The sequence below is a fragment of the Oryzias latipes genome, chromosome 9 (assembly GCF_002234675.1).
Source record: "Oryzias latipes chromosome 9, ASM223467v1".
Taxonomy (NCBI): domain Eukaryota; kingdom Metazoa; phylum Chordata; class Actinopteri; order Beloniformes; family Adrianichthyidae; genus Oryzias; species Oryzias latipes.
In genome coordinates this window covers 15478210-15503778 of record NC_019867.2, presented here as the reverse complement: position 1 = coordinate 15503778, position 25569 = coordinate 15478210, and the positions used below count along the sequence as shown (strand labels likewise).

Here is a 25569-nt window from a genome sequence, read left to right as displayed (position 1 = left end):
GCTGGTGTGGTTACACGTGGTCTGCGGTTGTGAGGCCGGTTGGATGTGCTGCCAAATTCTCGGAAACGCCTTTGGAGACGGCTTATGGTGGAGAAATGGACATTCAATTCCCTAGCAACAGCTCTGGTGGACATTCCTGCTATCAGCATGCCAATTGCACGCTCCCTCAAAACTTGCGACATCTGTGGCATTGTGCTGTGTGATACAACTGAAGATTTCAGAGTGGCCTTTTCTTGTGGCCAGTCTAAGGCACACCTGTGCAATAATCATGCTGTCTAATCAGCATCTTGATATGGCACACCTGCAAGGTGGGATGGATTGTCTTGGCAAAGGAGAAGTGCTCACTATCACAGATTTAGACAGATTTGTGAACAATATTTCAGAGATCTGGTTATTTTGTGTATGTGGAAAATGTTTCACATCTTTGAGTTCATACCATAAAAAATGGTATGAACTCAAAAGTGTTGAGTTTATATTTTTGGTCAGTGTATTTAAGAGATTTTTCTTGTACCCTTTCCTTTGAAGTCTCCAGTGTTTCTGAAAAGTCTGTAAAAATATCTTACAGAAAGCATAACACCTGCATACTGACACACCCCGGTGTAGGTTTTGTGTCATAGAGTTAAAACACAGACAAATATGAGGTATTTGGTCAAGCATAAAGCAGTATTTGCATAGTGGCAAGTTTTGTGACATTTTTTTATTTAACAAATATGAAAATGTAGACATCCGATTGAAGCCTCAAAGTCAACTCAGAATTAAGTTCTGTTGGGATACAAAGGGCCATTTCAAATATGTTTCATTCTTGCATCTCTTTCAAATCACTTTCTTCCACAGGTTTTAATTGACAAATTAAAACAACACGTGCAAACTTAATATATGTACAAACAAACAAAATAAAAAGAATTAATGAAAAATCCAATCACATTTTAGTTTCATACAGTTTAGTCCATTGTTGTTTTTCCACATCAAAATAATCTAAACAGAACATTACTAGAACATTCTAGCACATTGTATGCTAAATTTTCTTTGATAAATTCAAAGTGTTTCCACACATTGGACTGTAATGATGGATTGATCATTTTTTGCTGTTCTCACATGTGTGTTGTCCGGTGTGATGGTACTGCTTCTTTTCACGTTATAGTAAAATAAACCGGCAACGCGTCAATCAGTAGTCTTTTCCAAGATTGATATAAATAATTTATCTCATTTAGAAACAATTTTATATGGGTATAGGCCGGTTGGATTTGGGGGAGCCGGTTTAGCTCGTGCTGGTTTGCGGCGCCTTCCGTCCGTGAAACCGGGGTTCGACTCCGTGCTGCTCCCTGTTCCCTTCTCTAATTCTGTGCCGGTCCAAAGTCCAGTTGCTTTGAGAGGGTTGCGTCAGGAAGGGCATCCGGCGTAAAACATTGCCAAGTTTACCATGCGACTCATTCGCTGTGGCGACCCCTGATGGGAAAAGCCAAAAGAAAAACAACAACATAGGCCAGTTGGATTTGAAGAACAACTTCCCTTAGACAGATCAATCTGGTTGAATCGTAGCTATATATTCAATACGCTGATTAATAGATTAAGTCACTTAATTGTTACACCCCTATGAATTAACCATTACTTTTTTCTGCCCCTAAAATTACTCTTTTGCTTATTTCATTAGTATAAGTGTAGGAAAGGCTCCAAATCTGACAGTGGTGGTCCTGGGAATGGGTGGAAGGTGAGTGGCCAGCCAGTTCTATCATGTCATTCACGCTATAGGCAGCAAGACTTAGAAACTCTTTTAAAAGTTGATTTTGAGTTGGGGAAGCCAATTTGATTTTTCTCTTTACTGTAAGAACAATCATGATGCACTTGTTCACTTGTCACTGTTATTGGAACATGACTTCATGACTTCAGCGTAAGTAGCAGCCTAAATAATCCAGGATTTGAAGGAACACTTGACGGGCTTTATGTGAGATGCACAACCTTTCAAAACATTACTTGTCAGCTGTGAATCATAGGAAATATAGCCAAAAGCTCTTTACCAAGATCTTCCTGAGGTGCATTTGCTCACAGCAAAATACTATTTTTTTGGTAAGTGCTTACTTGCATTAATATTCAAAATCACCCTGTACACAACAAGTGTGGCGTGAGGGCTGGAATGGAAGAGGGAGAGACGTAAGCATGGAGGCGGATCTGGTGCTGGAAGGAGGCAGATTATTTAAAGACTGATTGAGATGCCAACGTCAGACGGATTGGGAGCGTGAAGGCAATCAGTGAACAGATAAGGAGCTGTTACCTGAAGATGCAGCTCTGTGCTTGCTGGTTGGTTAGTCCTCCCTGTGCTGTCTGATAACAGCCTACTTTTAATGACCAGTGAAAGCGGGAGACGGACACTAAACAGATCAACCTCTCCTCCCCTCCGGCTGCGCCTGGCTCAACTCGCTAGATATGTTTGCCACCCCCCTCTCTCACTCCATCCAATCATTTTCCATGTAGTCTATCTCTCCATCCTGTCATTCCACCGTCCACCTATCCCTCAAGCAATGCTCCAAGCAACGCTGCCAACATGCACCACAGCCAAGGGCCATAATGTATGTAAGCACAAGTGCATATTGATGTGCAGATATCCCAAAAAGAGGATGAATCAATTCTTCTCTGTTTGTCAAATGTGGGAGTTTTTGAGCTGATTCTTTTCATTTGTGTCAGGATTTTTCTGAACAAGGAGCTCATGCTTGCACTCAATACATTTAGTAAATGACACAAAAGCATTCTCCTAAACCTCTTCACTTGAAAAGTAGGCACGTCTTGCGCCCGCTCTGTCCTGGTGGATTACAATTAGCTGGGGATTCTCCTGCAGGGCATAAATGTGTTGCTTTCAGATACAGGGATCTATTTAACTCTAATGTAATTATTGTATGGAGGCTCCTGGTGCCCGCCTCATCCACAGATTAAGGGTTCTCTCGCCCACGACTTGCTCTCACCTTTGGCTCCTCAGCTGAAAGAGTGCTGAGCACTCATAGTCACTCTTGCTCTGTCTCCAGCCTCTCTTCCAATAGCATAACCCTCAACGGCACCTCTGCCTTTGTCTATTTGCTCTCAGCCTCCAGGCCAAGTAAACTGATAGGCTGTCAGGGGTCAGCTGGCTGTGAGTGATTGGCTTAATGGACAAGGCCGGAGCCTCTGCCTGGCAGCCAGTGAGGAGCAGCAGCGTGGCCCATGCACCCCTCTTCCCGTTGACCTTTGCTAGCCCACAGCAACAATGACACGCCTCTCCAAACACAGCCTGAGGAGGAAGCATGAGAAGCTGCCAGGAGGGACACCACCCCACACACACATACACTCACATACAGTTGCATTCAAAATCATACACACAACAGCTCAAGACCATGCACACACTATGAGATTATACATTAAGCTGCCAACAGAAGATCCCTCACACCTTTCCTGTTTTTTTTCTCTCTGTGTCCTTATCCCACTCTCTCTTTCACTTCCTGCTTCTTATTCTTTATATCCCCATCACCCCCCCACCCCCCCATTGTATCTCCATCTTTGTGAAATACAGTTCTGACATCAAAGGGCCAGAAAATATTAATCCTAACAGAACTATCCGCTACCAGTGTAAGGATCAAGAACCAGGTTGAGGATAGGTGGAGGAGAGAGGCAGAAGTGTGGAGCTTTAACAGGCGGAAAGACAGGGAGATGAAAATGGATGGGAGCTGTAAAGAAGCACAATTTAAAGCTTGAGTAGGAAGCCCCAACACTACAATTATGGCTCACTAATCTTTAAGTATAATACAGGTCTCACACACTGTGGCTTCCTGCCTTTTAATTAGCATAATCCCATAACATAATACCATACAAATGTGATGATCATACGAATTCTGGAACAATGGATTGATCCACACTGACATGCAGACATTAAAAGAAACAAAAAATGAACAATCACCAATTCATTTTTTTTTTTTTTTTTTACATATTTAAGTGTAAAAAATATAACTTAACATGCATATGCAAAGAAAACCCACAGAAGATTTATAACAAAGAATCGTAAATAAGAAACATGGACAACTATGAAGGCCACACAATTATCTTTCTGCTTGATTTTGAGACAAACTATGAGAAAAACCGGCACAAAAAGTGATGAAGGCGACACGTAATGTGTGCAGCTAAGATGCACATTACTGCGTTTTTCTGCTTGTATTTTAACTGCGTCCAAGGCTGAATTTTGTTGCACATTTTTAAAATTAAACTTAAAGTTAAAGTGCCATTATCTGTCACACACTTAGGTGTGGGAAGTGTGTTCTCCGCATTTGATCCCCTGGAGGAGCTGTGTGCCGAAGAAACAGTCACGCTCATGAACTATTTAATGGTTTAACCTTAACCCCAACCAAAATCCTAACCTTAACCCTTCCTCTGGATCTGTGCGGCCAAGAAAAAAGTTCAGGGCTGGCCGCACGTATTTTGAAAATTACATGCAATTAGATGCTTTCTATTTAAAAAGTAAGCGTAATGATCCCCCCCATGTCAGATACAAAAAAGAAAAATATATACAGTATATTTTACAAGCAGCAAAAAAGAAAGATCTGACTCCAACCTGACTTCCCATCCATCTGTAATTTGAATGAACTGTCAGCTTGCACTGACGTTCATTACACCAAACGTCAAGTATAACCACACTGCACCCCAGGGGAAACACATGTCTGGCCAGTGTGTACAGAAAGGCATTACAAAGAGTGTCACAACAATATCTGTGCCTCCCACTTTCTCCCATCAAGACTGACCTTGTGTAAACACTGGAGGAATGGGTAATGCTCTTCAGATGTGGTCTAATTGCTGCGCATGTGGTCCAATGTGTGTGTGTTCACTGTAAAAAACAAAACAAAAAAAAAAATACAACAAGAAAGTGTTTTGTTCACTAAAATTACCTAAATGTGTGCAAACAGACCTGATAAGGGTGCAGAAGTGCAGAAATACAGTTGTTAGACATGTGGACTTAGAAAAGAGGCCAAAAATGAACGCTGTTTAAGTCCAAGTCAGCATACGTATAAAACATGTGTTTATCATTTGATTGATGATGTGCAATATGAATTAATATCCATATACATGCTTTAACATTTAAATACAAATAAAAAAGAATGGAAATTGTAAGCCAACCAGTTGAAAACTAAAAGGACAAATCAGCAAACTCATTAATTCTATGTTAGACATGATACATCACATGATCCAAAAAAACAAAAATTTGGAAATTTGAATGGAATTTATATTTGGCACAGATTGACCCGTTATGTCTAAATGATTTTACCCGATTGCAGATTAGGTAACAACCATAGACCCAGCATTTTCTACACTGAGACACTGCTGCTTCAGGGCCAAAAAATATTCCTGCTGAGTTTTTTTTTTCTTTTTTATAATTTTGAAGACTGCCAGTCCCCTTTCTAATAGTTATTGCATTTATCAATAAAACCAGTCACTGCGTACTAACATGAACTTAGCCATTACTATTCTGATTTAGTTGTTAATTATTTAGTACTTTGGTTGGTATTAACTTTTCCCCAGGTTGTTGAATCTGGTGAACCGATCTAACCATTCCATTTACAGGCAAAATCAGTCAAAGTTGTAACTCAGGTATTTCTAATTTCTAATTTGCTTCTATCAATACTTTTGGACAAACTTGTAAAAATGACAGTAACTTTCAGCTTAACAGATATGCGACAGGCTAGTGCATCTTTGTGTCTAAACTCAGATGTTCTTGGTCTCATAGATGAGTGTTGTAGATTGACAGTTAACTATTAGAAAATTACATATTAGACTTTTAAAATAGAAAGCTTACCTGATGAATAAATATGCCTTATTTTCCGAAAGATTGCATTATTTTCCTTCCTGCATTATCCAAAAAAGGAGGGTGTTAAGTCCATATAAGTCTAATAATCAGAAGAAATTACATTAAATAAAATTACTAATAGCCTAGAAACAGCTGTTGACTGGAATTGCTGCATCAGATTAGCGTGTGATGCATTATCAATGTCAGTATCAGTGGCAACACTATTAACTGTGTTGCCACTGACACTGCAATACGTTTAAAACCTAAACACAAAACCAAAAGAGCAAAAAAAAATTTGTTATAAAGAAACAATAGCATTTAATAGAATGAACAAACAAGATAAACAACAAAAATATTTCAATAATAAACTTTTTCCTAGTACAGATCTAAAATGCTACTATTTACCTAAGTATTTCGTTTGTTTGCTCTTTCGGTTAAAAAGACTTTTACATTAATTATTAGCAAGTGTGAATCATGCTGTGTGTGACAAAAATATGAGTAACACAAAATGAATGATGGAAAATCAATAAGTTGCAGATTGGTAATTTAACAAACAGGTGTGAAATTTAAATGGTCCAAAGGTACCGGTATTTGGGCTAAGAGAACCATCAAAGATCGCTGGATCAATAGAAAAAGAATTTTACTGTAAAATTCATAAACATCTTTACTCTGTCTGGCTGTTTTTATTGTCAAACTGAATAATGATTGCTGGATGTGGTGGGAGTGTGGCCAAGGCCAAGATGTGGGATGCTCCTTATGAGGCTCAGCAGGAACTCCAACAAAAGACTGTAAACACAATACACTGTGCACACTTTTTTATTCACAGTTTATTTAGACTTTAATCTTTCATTCATCCATCATTCATTCATTCATTCATTCATTCATTCATTCATTCATTCATTCATTCATTCATTCATTCATTCATTCATTCATTCATTCATTCATTCATTCATCTTCTATTCCGTTTTATCCCTTTCAGGGTGACGGGGCTGCCGGAGCCTATCCCGGCCACTCTACCAAAATAAACACAAACACTAAAACACTTTTACCCATTTCGGGTGCTAAGTTAGAAACGGCAAAAACAGTGGAAGCATGACTATTACAGATTTGTGTTCAAGTTTACTGGATCAACAACGGGGAATACTTTGTAATTCCTGAGTATCTAATAATGTAGCTCTGAGTTATAAATTTCAGCCAAAGGAAAGTATTGCACTGGGAAAATTTAAAAGGTTAAATGAGGCCATATCAAATACATAAAAATACGGTTTCTACCGAGATATCAAACACAACAGCAAATGACTTAACAGATTTTTCCTTTGGGCCAAAGGGGCCAATAACTGTCACTTTGGTTTAGGCCCACAGATTCTAAACTTCTTGTGTCTGATCAGTAATTTGCAGAGGGAGGGCTCTGTATTAACATACTACTCTGTAATATGGACATAAATCTTCCAGACCTGGCTTTGTGCTCTGACTGTGAACAGCTCCCCTTTCAGTCCTTTCTTCTCTGACAGGCACCTGTGTGAATGTTAGGAGGTAGGAGGCATGTGTCTCCAGGTTCAGAGTTATAACTGCTGCTCTGAGGTTGTTGTGTATTCAAAAAAGTTTAAAACCTCTTTAATGGTTTTGGCATTTATATGCTGTTATGCTGGACACTTTATATTTATTGAAATTTGTGCTTTAAAAAGTAGTTGCTTTGAAAAATGAAATTTTCTAATAATGTACTTAACTGTCATTTAGTAACGTAAAGTCATTTTTGAAAACAAGTACAGGAAAAAAAACATTTAAAAAGTTTTGTGGGGGGGAAAAAAAGAAATAACAAAACAGTAAATCACATATTATGCAGAAGCCATCTTGTGTGTTTCATTTTTATCGTTTGCTTGGTATTTTTTTATTTCTCACTTCTGGTAAATTTAAACATCTTAAAGTCGCTTTCATTTTTGTTTTGTCATTTTCATTCAAGTCACGTGTAAACGTGTGAAAAGAAATGATATGGAAAAGCAAAGCGGAAGAAAAACAAACAGCATGGACGAGAAGCAGACGGAAGCCTGTAAAGCCTGGTGACCCAGGTCATCTCTCTCAGATACACATCACTAAGAGGGGCTATAAAAGTTCAAGAGGAGGTGTCTCTGTCGATCCAAAGAAAATAAACCTAAGCCTGACTATACAAGGACATCAGGATGGAACACATGGAGGCCCAGGCTGAATAACAACAACAAGCAAGAGGGACAAAATCTACATCCATCATTCAGGGGTAGATACAGTGCATCGTACATGGTGAAACATAATTTGTCTATAAAAGTTTATTTTTATTTTTCAACTCATTTTAAAACAAACACACTCTCACACCTTTGGAAAAGGACCATTATTTCAGGGCATGAGGTCTTTCAACCCTACTGCACGTTCTGGAGAAGCTACACACTACACAGTTATGGGAGAAGCTTAAAATATATTTAAATTAGCCTGCAGAGGACACTTCAGTTTATTTCATGCCATTTCTACCAATGCCAAATACCATGACCACAACCAGAATGTATGTTTGAAAATCCCACTTGACCACGAATAAATGAATAAAAACATACAGCATCTCCTCTGGGCAGCCGGCATAAATAACCAACAACTGAGGCTGTTCATCATCACTTATTATTGTATGTACATTCTGTGGGTTTCCCGGAACATGATTGGTCGGTGCATTCATCAATCTGATAGTGATCAGTCCCATATAGGGGAGATTAATCATTAGCTCTGCAGGGGCAAATGCATGGCACAGCAGATAGTGATTATTGATGGGTTAATCCTAGGTCCATGTCTTTGCATTCAGGCAACAGCCTTGGGGTCTATCATGCAAAATGTTTTTATCGCTTCCCTTATTAATGCATTATAATTTGGTGTTTATGTGCAGAGTAGTAACACTGCAGAGTAAAATTATGGTCTGTTACAGCTAATACACCAAATTTATATCAATGTACTTGCATGGAGAATATGCCTGCAATTTTTACCAAACCATGAGAACACGTAAAACAAATTTCAAAGAACTAAACTAGTGTAACCAATAGAAAAATAGGATCCAATCACAAAACTCTTTTATTAGATCCTTTCACTCTCCGCCTTCCTTTCCCTTCTCTCTCCTTTCTATAAGTGATGTCTTGCAGAAGTGCTTTTAAAGGCCCCAGAGGGTAAATAATGTTCAAAAAGTAAACAGAAATGAGCCGACCTTGCAAGAGTTTTTGCTCTTGACAGCTGCGCCGCTTTAAGACTTGAAGCAGCAAGGGGCACAACTATAAACAAATCCGTTTCAATGACAGCAACACATACATATACACAGAGAGAAAGCAAACATCTTTCTGGTAAAGAGGGCAATTAATAAAAAAAAAGTCCAGATAGAAGACGTGGAGTCAAAGAAAAAAGTCAGAAAAAGAGGGGGAAGAACATGCAAGAGGGGATGGTCTTGCCATTGGAAAGGAATATTATTAACTGAGAAATGTTGTAGAAGGATATGAAGCAATGGCACAGAAGACAGGGTGAAAAATTCCTCATCAATGTATTTAAAGCTGATGTGAGTTATCTCACCTGGCATCTGTTTTGTTTTGACCCCAATGTCAAAGGTCATGGCTCTTTGGTCTTTTGCTACATCCAGTATAACCTTTAGCATCAGCCTATGAATAAACTTCTACTCTGTCCTACTCTGATCATCTTTTGACCTATTGTAAACACATTTCAAGTTGTCTTTTAATGATAATTATACCTTTTTAGCCACAATCCAAAAACTTGTGTTGTTTTCTAGGACATAGTTTCTGTGGAGCAGCAGTAGTAACTCAAAAAGAGTTGTGGGCGGGACTGTTGGCACAGAGTGAGCCTCCCTGACTTCCCATCATCCCTTTGTTTACACACTCTCCTGCTAGTTTACTGCCCCTCACAACACCAAGCTAACATTAGTGGTGCAACAAAAATGTCAAGCAATATTGAAGCTGTCCAGCTCCAATATATTGGAGCCAGATGTCAGCTCGGATGAGGAAAATGGAGACAAGCATGGATCTATTTGTTTTGCAAGTAGATACATCAGAATGGAGGAGACCAGGGAGCTTGTGGCCTGTCAAATGTAGTTTCTATGTAACAACTACAAGCTTTTTCAAACTGAATTTTTTTGTCTGCTTCTGATTCACCATAATTTGAAAAAAAGAAATACTCATAAACGCAGTGTATATGTCCTCCATCATGAGAAAAAGCTGCTACAAGAACTTGTAAAAAAACACCTAAACACCCCAATTTTTATTGGAGTGAGTTTTTAGCAACAGTTTAAAACAATGGGATTTAATACAACAATAAGCTGAATTTCTTTTATGAATACAGAGAGAAAGTGGTGCCATGCAGTCCTCCAGCAGTGACACATAAAATCAGACATGACAATGCTGAAATAAATTGCAATGATACCGCAAATGTAAAAGATTAGTCCTTTTCCCATGTAAAATGCCAGTTCCTATCTGTGACCAATTGACAAGGTGTTTGAGTTTTACTGAAGTAGAGCACCTAGCAAAGCAACTACCTAACTACCTTAGACTTGACAGTGACAACTGATCTGATGAAAACTTTGAGGTTACATTAAACTACAACCCATTCTGTTGAACCCTAAAATGTCATGCCCTCAAAACATTTATGAGTCTATGCAAGAATCACCACACCAGAATACAGAAAACATGGGGGGTCCTACTTTGTTGTCGGACACTTTGGAGCTGCTCTGCAATCCGTGGAGTACTCTCCACTCCCAGAGCCTGGTGCCCTGGATTTGGGCAAACTGCAGTGTGGTGTGCATCTCCTCAGGGCAGTGTTTGTCATGTTGGAGAATCTTGTTATATACTCCACGTTCCTCAGTCCTGTGATAAGTCATCGTTAAAGCTAGCCAACCTGGCAACCCGGTGATAAGGGAGCCATGTTCAATCATTACACCAGCCAATATTTCAAGTTCTAAATTGTTTGCTTGTGATAGAAGCGGGCTCCCTCCAGTCTACATCCACACACCACATCCACAAAGGGCCACTTTTTCTGTGTCTGTCTCCTTCTGTCTATGCTGCTCTTTCCATTCCAACAGGGAGTGTGAGGATGAGTGTTGTCTGTAACTCTGTTTGAAAGTTAGAGGCAGCGATAACACAGAGCAGTACCAGTCGTGCCAGCAAGGCATAAAATCCTTTTTCTAAGAAGGAGGACACCAGATTGTTTACAAGAAAGAGAAACATGACTCAAGCTGGACTTCACCAACTCGGAAGAAAACAATTTTTATTTTTAAATGCATTTAGCCCATAAACTGCTACAAAAAACAGATTCTAATCAGTGCAGTTATTTACAAAAAAGTTGTAAAAGGTTGTAGCCTTGTTTTAGAAGTATAACCCATTTACATGTGCTAAAATTCAGATAGTAAACTTCTCATAAAAGTAATCTTGCACTAAAAAAATCTACACACAGTTTCTCATCTTACCCAAGAACCACAAACATCAGGTGGGTTCCAACCACATATGACATGCAAGAAAGAAGGTCCCACTGTGCTGCCATAAGCATCATCCCATCAACAGGATGTCCTCTAAACTTCTTGTGTGCTCTCTCCTCCTGCCTTAACTCTTGTGTGAAAAAGAAAAATAAGCTCATGTGTTCAGCTTAGGAAGGCAATGCTCCTGCGGCTGTGTTTATACAGCTTTAAGAGAAGGCAGTTTAGCAGGTGCATAGCGCTGTAAGTACAACCGCAATCCACCACTAAGAGGATTAAAAGCTGGGATGATATCTTTCTAGTAAATAACATTTCTCTGTAAAGAAAATACAGCAATAATGGAGCTCTGCTCATTCTGCTGGCTTCATCCTCTTTGCATTGGAAGACAAAAGTAAGAGAGAGGGAGAGAGAATTAGTTTATTTGGGTTAAAAAAAAAAAAATCAGGTGTTAAGCCTCTCCAAACTGGCCTGTGTAAAATGGTTCTCTTTGGAGGGTGTGGAACCAGCGGATAAACAGCATGCTTGTTGATATATTTGCCTTCCTTTACTTTATAATCCCAAAAGCGATCCCCAACAAGTATGTATTATAAGCATCACACGCATTTCAAACATATACCAACTTCTCTCAGAGAACCCTATTTATGGCCGAGCTAAGCTGTAGTGCTATATCCCTTTCCAAACTGGCAGGCATAGGATGCTCATGGTTAAGTAAATGGAGATGAATCATTGAGAATGAATTTCCATCATCAGAATGGGCAGTGAAGGGCTTACTGAGCTTTCCCATAGGCAGAGAATCAGACAATGCCATGATTTATCCCCATTTAAGCTGTTGCTGCAACCTTCGGTTGTGTTGCAGCCACCCAGCCATTGCAGAGTGATATCACACCCAGTGGTCAAGAGAAAGGTTATCTTCCACTCACAGCAGGGTTGAGGCAGGCCAAATCATAACAGCAGAACACCTGGTCGGCCTAACATGTGAGCAGTTTGGACCTTGATTCTTCTAAAACCTCTTTTTCTATTTTCCTGAGGAGTTGCATTTTTTAACAGTCTGAAGGTGCTTTTGCATGCTCATAAAGCAAACATTATTGAATGTTTACACTTGCCATCCTTTCCTCAAAGCTCAGGGGTGGAGAACATGAACTGCCCACTCTCTCCTCCCAGGTCCACCCTCTCCCATAGAAAACAACCAGCCTGTTACGATGGCGTGAATGGCTACCCCAGCAGGAGTTTCCTTTGGTTATTGAATGTAAATGCGACGCAACTGCAGACTTGCAAGTGTGTGCATGTGCATGGCCAGTGTTGTGATGAGCACCGTTCAAAACACACTACAAGACCAAAGTGGATGGGTGGAGCAGTGAACTCTTTTCCACCTCCTGTGACACAATGCAGCCAATTCTGTTGCCCTCTGGAGTGGAGAGAGAAGGAGGGTAAAGTTTAGTGTTGAGTGGATATGAAGCCCTAGATCAGTGACCTAAGAGGACAAAGGGGCCTCTTGTGAACAAACCCTCCACTTACCCTCCAACATGACCAAGTTAATCCCTTTAGCCAGCTATTTAGCAGTACTAGTGAAGCACAGCTGAAGTATAACTGCCTGAATTAAACAAAAAAGTAAATAGAAGTCGACTGAAAAGTAGAAAAACGTTTGTGGGATTGTTGTGATAAAAAACCATAACGAAATTAATTACAGATATTTCTTCTGCAGTTACACAATGTCACAGTCGTTTTGAAAGCTACACTGTGATACATGTGGTGTGCATAAAACCAAGCACAAATGTGATTTTATAGCTGTAACCAAACATAAACCATAAAAGTGTTCAAAAGCCTTTTTTTTACATTTGTACTTTTTGTAAAAAGTGTAGTATTGACAAAAAAATATGTTTAAAGTAGACTCACACTAGATACACCTGAAAATGGTTATATGTTTCTTTCAAATGCAGCCTTGCAGTACTTTATCATGAATAAAGACATGGAATCTGAAAAAAAAATAAGTAGGAGGAAAAGAATAGCACTTAGAAAAGCAATAATCATCAAATCCATGGAGAGCCATTATAAAACTTCAGAACCTTTGCCAGCAGGGATACAGAGCGTACCAAGAGATCAGAATTTTTCTGCTTTAGCTGAGGGGAAAAAATTCAAAACAGTGCTACTAGGCTTTTTCTTTTTTTTTTTTACAGTTTAAAGAAACCTAAAATAACTGAAGAAACATCAGAAGACCCGAAAAATATCGTAACTTTTCCTGCAAGAAAATTATTCAAATAAAGCATTCAGGTTTCTCTGCGAGTGACCTGTTGTTTCCATAAATCAACTGTTCTCCATTCCCAAGGGCACTTCAACCTGAAAGAGTTAACACTTAGGTGGTGATAACATGAAAATAAAGACTAAAAAAGGGTGTTGAAATGGTTCAAAACTAAGAGATCCACTTTCATGACATTTGCTGCCTAATTAGTTTTAATAAAGGTTGATTCCAATCTTTAAGAAATAAAAGTGAAATGGCTTTTATTTGGAAAAGTGGTTTTCATTGTATGAATTATTTTAGGTAAGTCTTGTAAAGGCATAAAACAAGGTGCACCCTTTTTCTTCTCCTCCCTGCACACTCTTAGCCCATCCTTTAACTCATTTACCTTCCAGACTGATAAAGTACTTTTTTTTTCATTCCAAACCTTTGAAAGGTTTTGTTCTTCCTGAATACAAAATAGTGCTGCCTCTTGAACTTTTGATGGTGGCTGAAAAGCAAAAGAAAGTCAGGAACACCTCTCTATAAAGACTTCACAAGCAGAGTTCAGGTGTAGTTCACCTGAGCTCCATCCATATTCAAAGGATTTCACTCCTCTTTCTCCCTCCAGCTAACTTTTCCTGTCTAGCCTTTGCTGCCAAGGATAGAAATTCCTATTTAGTGCTGCTAATAAAGACGCAGCAGAGCTGTTTATGATTTCAACAAGGTGGTAGTGCAGAAGGCTTACAATGAGAAGGCCTGCCACAGGCCCATGGACCTCAGTGAAATGTTATTACAGCCTTCTCATACCACCCCAATCGGTCATGGGATGCCAAAAGCGCCACAGGGAGTTAATTGCAAGCCATTCTTGGCTCAGCTCATAAACTCTTTTTCACCATCAGTCTCCAGGCATGGCTAACATGTATGCTAAAACAGTACGGGGCACCATTTTCTCTTTCCATTGGCCATGAGATGAGTCATAGCTCGCACCTGTAAGAACACTATCCCCTTTTCAAGTCCAGGGGCAGGTGCTGTGGCTCAAACTGTGTGAGGCAGGCCAATGGCCAATACCCAGAGATAACACCAAAGGAATTAAAGCTACCAAAAGAACCCGACTTGGGTTAGATGGACTCAGGCACAGCCCAACTAGTGTGCTGAGAGCAAGCCCTAACAGACTGTTTGAAAACAAATTCATTGAAGAGGACAGGAAAGAAAATATTCATGGAAAGGTTTCATGTGTGACGTCTTTTTTGTTTTTCAAAGCTGAAAGGACAAGAATACTTAGAAAAGATAGTGTTCTACAGTCTTGGAATAAGACATTGATTACTGCTTCCCACATATTTTAATCAGACTGTACTGACACTTTACCACTGCCAGACAGGGACACCCTATTGTCTCAAAGATAGAAAACACATAGTTTAGGGGGTCCATATGCCACACTAATTGTTTATTGACTGCTCACAGCAAGGAGGGAGATAATTAAGTTCATTAACTAGTTTAAATAAGCAGACACAAGTTGTCAATTCCAGATCCCACCAGCCTCGTTTGGTCTATTGTTACAAGCTGAGCGGATAACCGGTGCCTTTCCATGGGAAAACAGCTGGAAAAAGCATGGAAACACTTCTTTGCTGTTTTCATTATTCCACTGCCTCCTCTCTTCTTCCTCCTCCTCATTCCGTTTTTGTTTATTTTTCCTCCTACAAAGGTTATATACTCATCGGTCATCATGCACTCCCTTTGCCTCTGGTGTATTTTAGATGTTGACTTGAAGACAAAAATACTTTCAGTTTTATGTAAAAAGGCATCTGAACTGTGTTAGAGCTTTAGTTCAAAGAAGCTTCAAAAATATAAACACCACAGAAGACCTAAATACTGATATGAAGAAAGGGTACACTATCAGACGATTTGACTACATCATTTCAGAAGGTTTTATGATAGCAAATGAATCCTCAATAGAGGAAGTTCCAGTGAAAACTCTTTACCATCCCTTTTACTTTAGATAAACACATTTTCATCTTAGTTTTATAGTGTTTTGGAATGCCAGAACAGACTGCTCTGATGCCTTGATAACTCTGAGAGGGAAGGTCAAGGCAGTCACCAAGTATTCCAAGAGCAATAGTTGCTAGCTGCAATGTTTTATCTCACTTTCCAACCCTGTACTCCAGTTAATTATCAAAGAAAGAACACCAACATTCAAACTTTAAATCAAGTTTCAAGTCAAATTTGAATGATTTAAAAGCTGAACTTGAGGAGGAATGATGGAAATTGTTACATTAGCAGCATGTAAAATGACCTTTTGGATTTTACTTTTTCACCTTGCTATGTCCATTGACAAGGACTTTCACTTCAAAGATAATGAGAAATAGTCCTACAGGCACACTTTTTAATAAAACACAGAGCATGTTAGGCTTTTCTCTGGTGGAATTTGTTTTAAGCGGGTGTCGAGGAGGTGTTGAAAGGGTCCAAGGGAAACTTGGTTTTGCAAGGTCCTGAGGCTCTGAAGCATGTGGGCAAAACCATCAGTTACTCCCAGATGCTATCAGGTCACTACAGCAGCTATGTCTGAACTCCCCAAGGACATACAAACTCACAGCTGGGGAAGGCATTAGGACACAGAATTTGAACCACAACCAGAGGGAGTAGCGTACGGGGGATTTTCTGTTGCATGTCAAATGTGTTCTTGAGACTATGTGGGTGAGTGATAGAACAAGGGAAGTAAATAATGTGTCCAAATGCTAATGTGTGTGTAGTTTTCTATAACAATGTGCCTAATAAATCTATTTTCTAGATGCATTTCCCTACACACTTTTATCCTTGGGAAAGCATATAAAAGAAATATTAAGAAAAAAAAAGACAGGATTCTAAAATACACTTCTTGCATTTTCAATGGCATGACTTTTCCAGAGATGGTTAAAGTCTTAATAATTGGTGAAAAAAAAAAAGGTGACCAAATATTGTTGCTTACTGTAGTACTCCAGTCTCTCCTTTTAATATATTGGAAAGCAGGGAGGATCTTGGATTTGCATAAGAGCAAAATCAATCAACAGAAAACGGACTTTTGTTTGAAACCGTCAACAGAGGCACGGGGCCGTAAGGCTGGAGTCCCCATGTCAAAAGGGCTTATTTGGGGGTGTTACTTAGACATGACAGGGCCTCAAGGAGAGAGACCAGAGGTTAACCTGCTACAACATTAAATGTCACCACCGTCCTGGCTTTCTATGACAGACATGCAAAGTGGCTTTCACACATCAGATCCACTTTAGTTCCATAGAATGAATTTTCATAATCATGCTACACCAAAAAAAATCAGCATCTGCTGTAAAAAAATAATGATAATAAATTCTGTTGCAAAATTAACCCCTTAGTGTTGATATTTTGTGAAAAATGAGTGTTGAAATTATATCACAGTGAGATTATTATTTTTAAAATGGTACAATTAAAAAAGTTTTTTAATGTGAAACTTTTTTAGAGCCTCATTTTGAGCAATGAGTCAGGGCAACTGACAAAATGATTGTAAAGTTATTTCTCCTCTGTGTTTCTTTCATTTCCTAATTTCTTAAATAATGCTACTCATTCATAGAGGGCCTTTTCATCCATTATGGATCAATACCATATTTGATTTTGTTTGTTCCCTGCCAAGTGTCAGTGTGCACAAGTCAAAGGGAAGCAGCCCTTTGTTTCATCCTATTAATAAACACTAAAGCATTTAATATTTCATTTCCTCTACCAAAGGGCCTCTGAGACGTCACTGTGTTTAACACCGGGTGTCTGCAGAAGCTCTTCGCAATTTCTGCCTCTCCTGCTCCCCTTTCTGTCTTTTGGGTTTGTTTGCAACCAAGGCGTCTGCACAGGACTGTGTACTGGAACTAATTTAGCAAGGATTCATTCTTTTGAAAGCAGTTCTACCCGCAGGAGCGACTGCGGCTTTGACTCGACTTTGTGTACGTCTATTAATAAATTAGCTATTCTGTCACAATCTGAAGGAACAATTCAATTATTCACAAATTGCAATGCATAATTCCATCAACCGCGTTATAAACAGGGCCATGAATATTTTTTCTTTGCCATCTTACTTTGGGTAATTAAGGCAGTAAATTTTTTTGTGAGGCATGAGACATTGACTTTGTAATGCATGTTACAACAAAAAAAAAGGAAAACAATACACATTCTCTGTTATGGTGAAGCCGGCATTAATCAACAGCTCCAGGTATGAATATGCAAGCAGCGGTTTAGTTAACATCTCTTATCGGAATATAAATCACTCATTTATTGGCAATCTTTCAGTTGCAGGAGACAGGAACAGGCAAGCGGGAGCAAGAGGGTGAAGGAAAGAAGGAGAAAGAAAGCACACTGTTTTGTGAGAGAGTTCGAAAGACAAAGGGGTTTGCAGTTTTTGTGTTTGTGTGCGTACATGCCTGATAGAGATACAGATAGGGTGATTGGTTTACCACAGTAAGTGTGTCCTCCGGCTCTTTTACACACGATTTGGGGATACCGCATTCATTTGCAGAAAAAAAACTTGTACAGTATTTCACCCTCCCCAGCGCTCTGTCTCACACCTTCCTCATTTGCTCCCTCCAGATGAAGACAGTGCACCCACAGCTCTTCTGCCATATGTCTCAGCTGAGACAAAAGTGCCTCTTAGGGCTTTTTCTCACAGTATTTTTCTGTAGTCTCACGGTTTGCCCCTGGTTGCAGCACTAACCCAATTAACAGGAAAGCCATAGCTCCCCCAGGTCAGATAAAGCCACCCCCCCCCCCCCCACTCCAAACAGACACACACATATGCACTAGCTCTTCTTTTCTTGCACACAAACCCTGCTTCTGTGCTCTCTGCTGCCCCTTCTGACCTTTCTGAACTCTGCCAGGATAACAGCTGTCCACATCGCACTGATATGTACAATGGCAACAATAGTACAGCAATAACGCCATATTAAGTTGCACCAGTGCAGTACATTGAGCCTGAAAAACATTTCAAAACTACGTACCAAAAAGTTTTGCTTATTTTTTTTCCACAAGCCAATGCACAATAAGGAATTTCATAACAATTTTATGGATTTTTTTGAGAGATTTGAAAAAAAAATGTAATCAGAAAGTAAAAAATGAAAGCATGCAGAGAATTCTCTCCGCTAAAAACCTGTGCATGACGTTGAACATTTTAAAGACCACAAACACATCAATCTTCTGCCCTTCCTCCCTCCTTCTTGCACCCTCTCTAGTCCTTCCTTTCTGTCTATTCCTCTCACTCACTCACACCCATAGTTCTACCCTGGCTGTCTCAATTAACCCATGGTTAATCTTGGACCTCCCGTAGCAACTTCTAAAAGGGATTGGGGTAGAACGGGAGATGGTATCTGCCAGGAAGATTACAGTGCGACAGGCAGATCAAAGAGGGCCAGACTTTGGGCCCAGCGATTAGCAGTAATTAAATAAAGTATGTCTGTTTAAACTTCATTAGCAGCTGGGCGTTTGCTTCACCAGAGTGGGCACAACTCAACCATCCTTAATTAAAAGATAATCCACAGGATCACCCCCTAATCTCCTTCCAAAATATGCCCTCTGCTCAACCCATGCAGGAGTAGATGGAGGTTTTCGGGCCCGCCACTGTTGCTGAACAGTCCAGTGGGTGGAGGTGAGTGTGGAAGCTGCCAACAGTCTGAACAGCAGCCAGAAGAGTGGGTTGCTCCCAGCTCCCTTCTTCCAACCCTCCCGACCTGGAGAGAAGTAAAGACAAAAAACCTGCCCCCGATAACATCAATTTAGCATGCTATTATCTCCAATGGTGGAAAACTACTCTCTGGCAAAGTCTGACATAAATCTTGGAGAGCTGGGGGGACATTGAATATGCATGAGCTGAAACAGATATGACACTGCTGGCACATTAATATTCTTGTCACTGGAGGTTTTCAAACTTTCAAGTCGATGACTTGAGCGAAACCAGTCTGGAGTTTCTATAAAACAGGGCAAAAGAATATTATACATAATTAAAGACCTACAAGCTTCTGAACTCTGAGGGCAAAAAAAAAAAAAAAGAAAGAGAAAAATGTGTTGCAGAAGATTCCATAGAATTTAGATGAATCCACAGTTTGAATAAGGGTGAAGCCATGCAGCTGTGTGGATCAAATGCATTCCTTATCATTTCCTGTTTTTTAATATTCAGGGTCAAAGACCATATGTTTGACACTTATTTAATTAACCTAAGGTGCGCTTGGAAAGCTCAAAATGTTAACCGAGAATAGATACATAACATTTAAACATTGCATGTATATGATGAGGCAATTAGATATTTACATAATTAGATATTATTCTGCTAATAAAATTGCTAATCCCTAAATTGTGTTTGTTTTTGGCCATGTGTGCCTAAAAATCCCCAAAGCAGAACTCATCATTCAAAACATGTGAACAGTTAGACCCTCCATGGCTGAGTTTCCATCTCCTCTTTTGGTCTTTTACTCATAGACTGTATCTGTCCAAATAACCGTCCTTCTGTAATCGACAGCCATTTTTGGAATCCCTTCACTTTTTAATCTTGTATTTGTTGGGATTAGTTGTTCTTGTTCCCTGTTTATTTTCATGTCTCTGAATTGTTGAGCCAGCTGATCTCCCAGTATTTTCCCTGGATTGCTCTTTTGCAAACATTTTTTTTTTTTACTCTCAACCTCTACCCCTGCCCTGTAATGCACACCACACCACTTTTAAAGACCCAAAACAACACAAAAGCCTAAAACAGTACCCAAACTAGCCATCCCTGAGGCTTAAATGTCCTCACTTTGATTCTCTTGCAGAATGACCTACAGTGTGACCAATCTCCACCTTATTGAACAAAGATGTGACACCAGATTCCAAAACAGCAGGCTCGCATCCTTGTTTGCTCTGGTTTGACCACGGGGTTAAAGACAGCATCCAAAAAGACCAGTATGGAATCCTCAGACAGATCAGAAATGCTTTGGGGTTAGACCCAAACTGTGTGAACTTACTAGCAGATCCTGGGTATTTAGATGGTAACACTGATTCCACTGGCCAAGGAAATGGATGTAAGGTCTGGTTTCACTACGGTGATCCAAGCCACAGTCTCTCCCATCTGCCAAGCTGTCAAAGTAAGATGAGACAAAGTAACAAGTGTAAGTACCACAAACACTATCTATGGAAAGAATTTAGTATAGAGCATCAAGCAGGCCTATATTCTACAACATCATGGGCCATATTTAAACAGGACCATGTATTTAAGTATGACTTAAATGCTGCTTTGGGGCAGATTTAACATTATACATATTGACAGTGTAACAGGGTGGTGCGGTTATGTGGGTCATGGTGCAGGGTTATCTAAGGATCTGACAAAGGCAGGAGGCAAAGAGGAATATATTCAGTTTAATGTTATAATGAAGAGAAAAAAATATGAATTTTAATTTATTTTAAATTAGTAAATTATTTGTGCAAACCCTGTACAAGCAGTGAGAATGCATCTCATGATTGTGTCTAACGGGGATTTAGTCAACAAAATTTGCTAAAATATTCAAACTACCCATTTTAGGAGTCAATATTAGCAAAGTTGAAAAAAGAATTACATGGGATTTCTCCTATGTGGGCACACAACAATAAAAGTACAAACTGGACAGTCTAGATAAATACATAAAAAATAACTTTAGCCTTCTCAAAAGTGAACTTAAAAATCCTCAAGTACTGAGGACAAAGCTGAGAATGTTTTTAGTTTTCTTCTACAAGGATACAATATACTGACCGCTTATTCTTTAGCACAGTTGTTTAAGCAGTGATGACCTGGGTCTTCGGAGCAACAAAGACAGGAAGACAAACAATAAAAAAGAAAAATCAGCGTAAAAGAGAACTTGTGACAAAGAGAAAGATTGCATCTGCTGCATTGTTGACATATTTCATAAATTGATCCAGCTCGCATAACAAAGCTACAGAGCAGACACATGGCCTGACCTTCACTATCTCTTTAAGCATACTAACAATAAATACACAAAACCTTGCTTGTTTGACAGCTGCTATCCATACGCTTGTGCCAGCAGCCCAGCACTTTAGTACTCTTCCATTACTTCCACCCCTCACCCCGTTTCTCCTTGCATTGTGTGAAACATCTTTAAACCTTCCGGTTATTCAGCATCCACCATAATATATCCTTTCTCTGCTTTCTTTCTCTCTCCTTTTCAACCTTTCTTTCTCCAAAAAATTCATTTTGCCCTTGACAGAACCCAACCTGTGTTTTGACACTGGACACCCTATGTGGAGCTGCTATTGTGACACTGGGTGACAGGCATTTAAAGTATGCCCGTTCCCACCTCGACAGAGCTTAAGATAGAAGATCCAGTGTGGTGCAGAATAGAGGAGTAAGGATAGTAGAGAAGGCAGGAGGAGAGTCAAGAGTTGTGCAAGGACAGCACAGCCTTGTCACACTATTACGACTGGTTGTTGTTATATCACCATCTCCCTCCTGAAGGTGTTTTTCAGCTGTAGCTGATAAAAAGCCCACGGGCAAGGTGCTTAGGTTAGGTCTTCAAACAAAAGGGGTAATCCATCCAGCCTCACAAGCTCTTCCAGGCCGATGCGACTGCTCTCATTTCCCCACTCGTTGCCTTAATTTAGCAGCAAGGCCAGATCCTGTTGGTGTCAGCGAGCTTAGTGAATGAGCAAATGTCACAGACTTGTAATGGCACAGGGAATTGTCAAGCACCTTGTATCGTATATGGCAGCTGCACAGGAAGATAATAGATTAATTTCATGAGTGTCTGAGCCCTAGAGGACAATTGCTTTTTCTTTCACCAATCCCATTGTTGCAGGATTGCTGTCTCAAACTAACACACACGCTTACTGGACATTCTGCTTGCACTTTTTTTTAATTTTCTTAAAATGTGCACACAGAGTATTTCATTCTTACCTGCTCTTGATGAATTTATCTGGTAGCATAATTTTTAATTGAATAGATTTGAGGCATTAGACTATGCAAAATAAGATCAAGGAACTGGTTAGGGTATTTTTTTTATATGAATTCTTTTCCAATTGGGTTAAAGGTGGTTTTAAGGTAAATATGACACAAGTTTGTATTGCTATCCTTCAGCTCCATAAAAAAATTTACTCAACATAACAGTCCAAGACTGATACATTTATAATGTTTCAAAAGATTACAATGTGGTATAGAGTGACAAAATTAAGAACAAGAAATTTTTCTCTGCATAGATGTAAAGAAATGCTTTTTAATGCCCAACGAGACAATTGACATGACAGGTTTATTGGAAGATTGATGTAGTTTATATGTAAATATGCTTCAAAAATGAGATATAAAGCAGAGTCTATCTTCTCTTCTGTGTGCTCGTGTACAATGCAGACGGCAATTAGGCAGACTGACAGACCTACCCCCTTACAAAGCAAGCATTTACAAAGTCGTGAGGGAAAATGAGAATGCATACTTGTTAAATTTCATGTAAATGTGATCCTGTCTGTAGATACATGAATGTGCAATTTAAATAAATTCCCATCTTCTTTTGAGGAAGAGAGAATAGCACAGCAGCTACTGCCTGGACAGAACAGCCCCATTTGACCTCCGTATGGTTGAAAGCAGCCCATCGTGTGTCTGTTTGTGGAAGTGCATGTCAAAGGCTTCCACTAGAGTCATCGTTTTGCATCTCTCTCTGTTGCTATGATGCTGCCCAGCCTCAATAGAGAATACAGTTTGGTGCTGGAATGATCCGAGTGAGCCAGGATATTTTCGCGGGCATTGAGCTTTTTGGCCTCGTTCCACAACCCACCGAGGAACACTCTCAATCTGCACTTCAATGAAATCTTTTCATGCTATTAGAAAAGAAATGATTTTTTTCCCTGACTGCATCACAAAAGAAGCCAGGAACAATGGAACCATTGGGTTGTTGCAGCCCTCGATTGAGACGTACTGGTGAAATGCACAGCATTATTACGAGGGTATCGCCCTGCAGTCCAATCGTCTTATAATGATCCGCATAGTTAGCATGACAGTTACTTCCCAATGGGAGTAAATATCTAGAATTCTTGTCTGCCTACCTAGGGATGCCACACTGGCAGAAATTGCTATCTATGATGTCAGCATGCTCCACAAAAGGGAGGAAGAGACAGTGGACTGGAGAGGCCCTCAATGCAATAATGACAGTAACTCTGCCCCCTGTTTAAATTAGAAGCATTTTGAAGTATTTTGATAACCCACAGAGATAGCTCTGCATTACCAGAATATCATTTTTTTCATTGTTTTCTTCATAAATATGTTGAAGGAATGAATCTCTGAGATTTAATGAGAGGTTTGACCCTATACCCATCAACAAAGCAAAGTCAAGCCAAATTCAAGAGTAAAGAGTAAAATGTAGTCCTCACTCATTGCAACTTTGAATGCTAACAAATAACAAGACATCCTGGCAGCATCAGTCATACATCCCATCAGTAGAGGCACCCAACAAGTGACATAGTCAGAACCAGAAAGAATGAGCAAGACAAAAGTCTATTCAGGTCTGGGCCAGTGCATAGACTCTCCCACCCCCTCTTAAAATTCAAAAAGGAGAGCAAAACAGGGTAAAGAGTTGAGTGAGTGGTTAAATGAATAGGTGAAATGAAAAAGAGAAGATATGAAAGTTAGCATTATATATATATATGGTAAATGACAGCTGGCTGACACAAGATATGTTCTTCCCTGTTTGTTTTCAGGCTGTTTTTAACTTTCTTTCTGTACTGCTTGGATCGCTTGGCATTTGTTGCTAAGCTACTATCTAAGATATTTAGCAACAACAAAAAATCAAACATCCAACATGGTTAAACAACTTTTGACTGTAGTGGCTGAGGTCCAATCAGTCCAAATTTATGATGTCTCATGTTCATGGTATTTATGAATGGTACGCAAGATGGGGAATGTGAGTAAATCTCAGTTGAGAGGTGACTCTTGTAATTTTGTTTAAAACCCTGGAGCTTCAAAGTTACCAAAAGATAGAGCAACAGTGGTTACCTTCCCTGAAAGTTTTTGACAGTTATTGCTCCTCAGCAACCCATAAATCCACAGCCCTGGGATGTTTGCTAAAAGCACGATTTGGGTCAGAGGTCAGCAAGCCCAGTGCTTTGGCCCCCACACGCCAGATGGCACCTTAAGATTTCTCAGGCTGTCAGATCTTTCTCTCCCTCTTTTGATTTTTTTTTTCGTTTCGCACTTTCTCCCCCCAAAACTCTGCACGTATTGTCACTCTATGTTTCCCAGAATCCCACTCTTCTTAACAAACGCACCCTTTTCTCCTCTCACCCTTAGGCCCCAGGCCCACAGGAATTTACCCCTCCTCATCATTCTCTTTCTGCAGAGATTGTTCTGCTTTCGTTTCTTGCAGTCAGAGAATGCAGTGCAGCGTAAGCAGCCAGGGAGACCTGAGCAGACAGTGAAAAATGGATGTAAAATCCTATCTAATACCTAGAGTCAGTGTTGGGGAGGAACTGTGCTAACATTGGCATTACCATCAACTAATTGCAGTGTTTTGAAGGATTTCCCGTGTTTTCCTTTTTTAACCTCTACTTCATTTCCCTTTTCTCCCCTCCGTTTTGTTTAGTAAATAGCTTTTTATAATCCTTATTGAACCAGTTCTCTGTGTCAAAATGTATAAATTAGCTTGTTTTATTTTGGAATAATCCATTAATATAGGAATGACTGGTAATTAATTTCTTGTAATTGCTCATCTGGGATTGGTGTCAGTTACACCCACTCCATGCAAATGCTGTATATTAGCTCAAATATGCCAGCTATTGTGATTTGATGTGATCTGGAAGGATGCAGTTTGAAATATTAGGAGGCAGTTGCTGTCAGGTGGGATTTAGTTAGTACTTCAAAAAGAGAATATAAATGCAGTGAGTCAAATAACATGCAAATTCAATAAAACCATTCATTTTATTATATTTTTTTAATTCAAGCACTCTTGTGATGAATTTATTTGGAAAAAAAGCATAATCAAAGAAACTAATCAACACTGATGTGAGGTTTTGCTTCCTAAATTAACAAAATACACACATCAACAATCCCTGTTCATTCTCTTCCTCTGCCACAAGTGACTGCCAGTGAACTTCAGCAGCTCCACACTC

At 39.6% G+C, this 25569-nt stretch overlaps 1 long non-coding RNA gene across 1 annotated transcript; it reads right to left on the bottom strand.

The window, feature by feature from the left end:
• Window positions 1-563: 563 nt before the first annotated feature.
• Window positions 564-22279, bottom strand: LOC110015624. The gene is made up of 3 exons (XR_002873860.1): window positions 21218-22279; window positions 20457-20568; window positions 564-1446 (listed from the first exon to the last, which is right to left on the bottom strand). It is a non-coding gene; the product is annotated as an uncharacterized LOC110015624 (long non-coding RNA).
• Between the last annotated feature and the right edge of the window lie 3290 nt (window positions 22280-25569).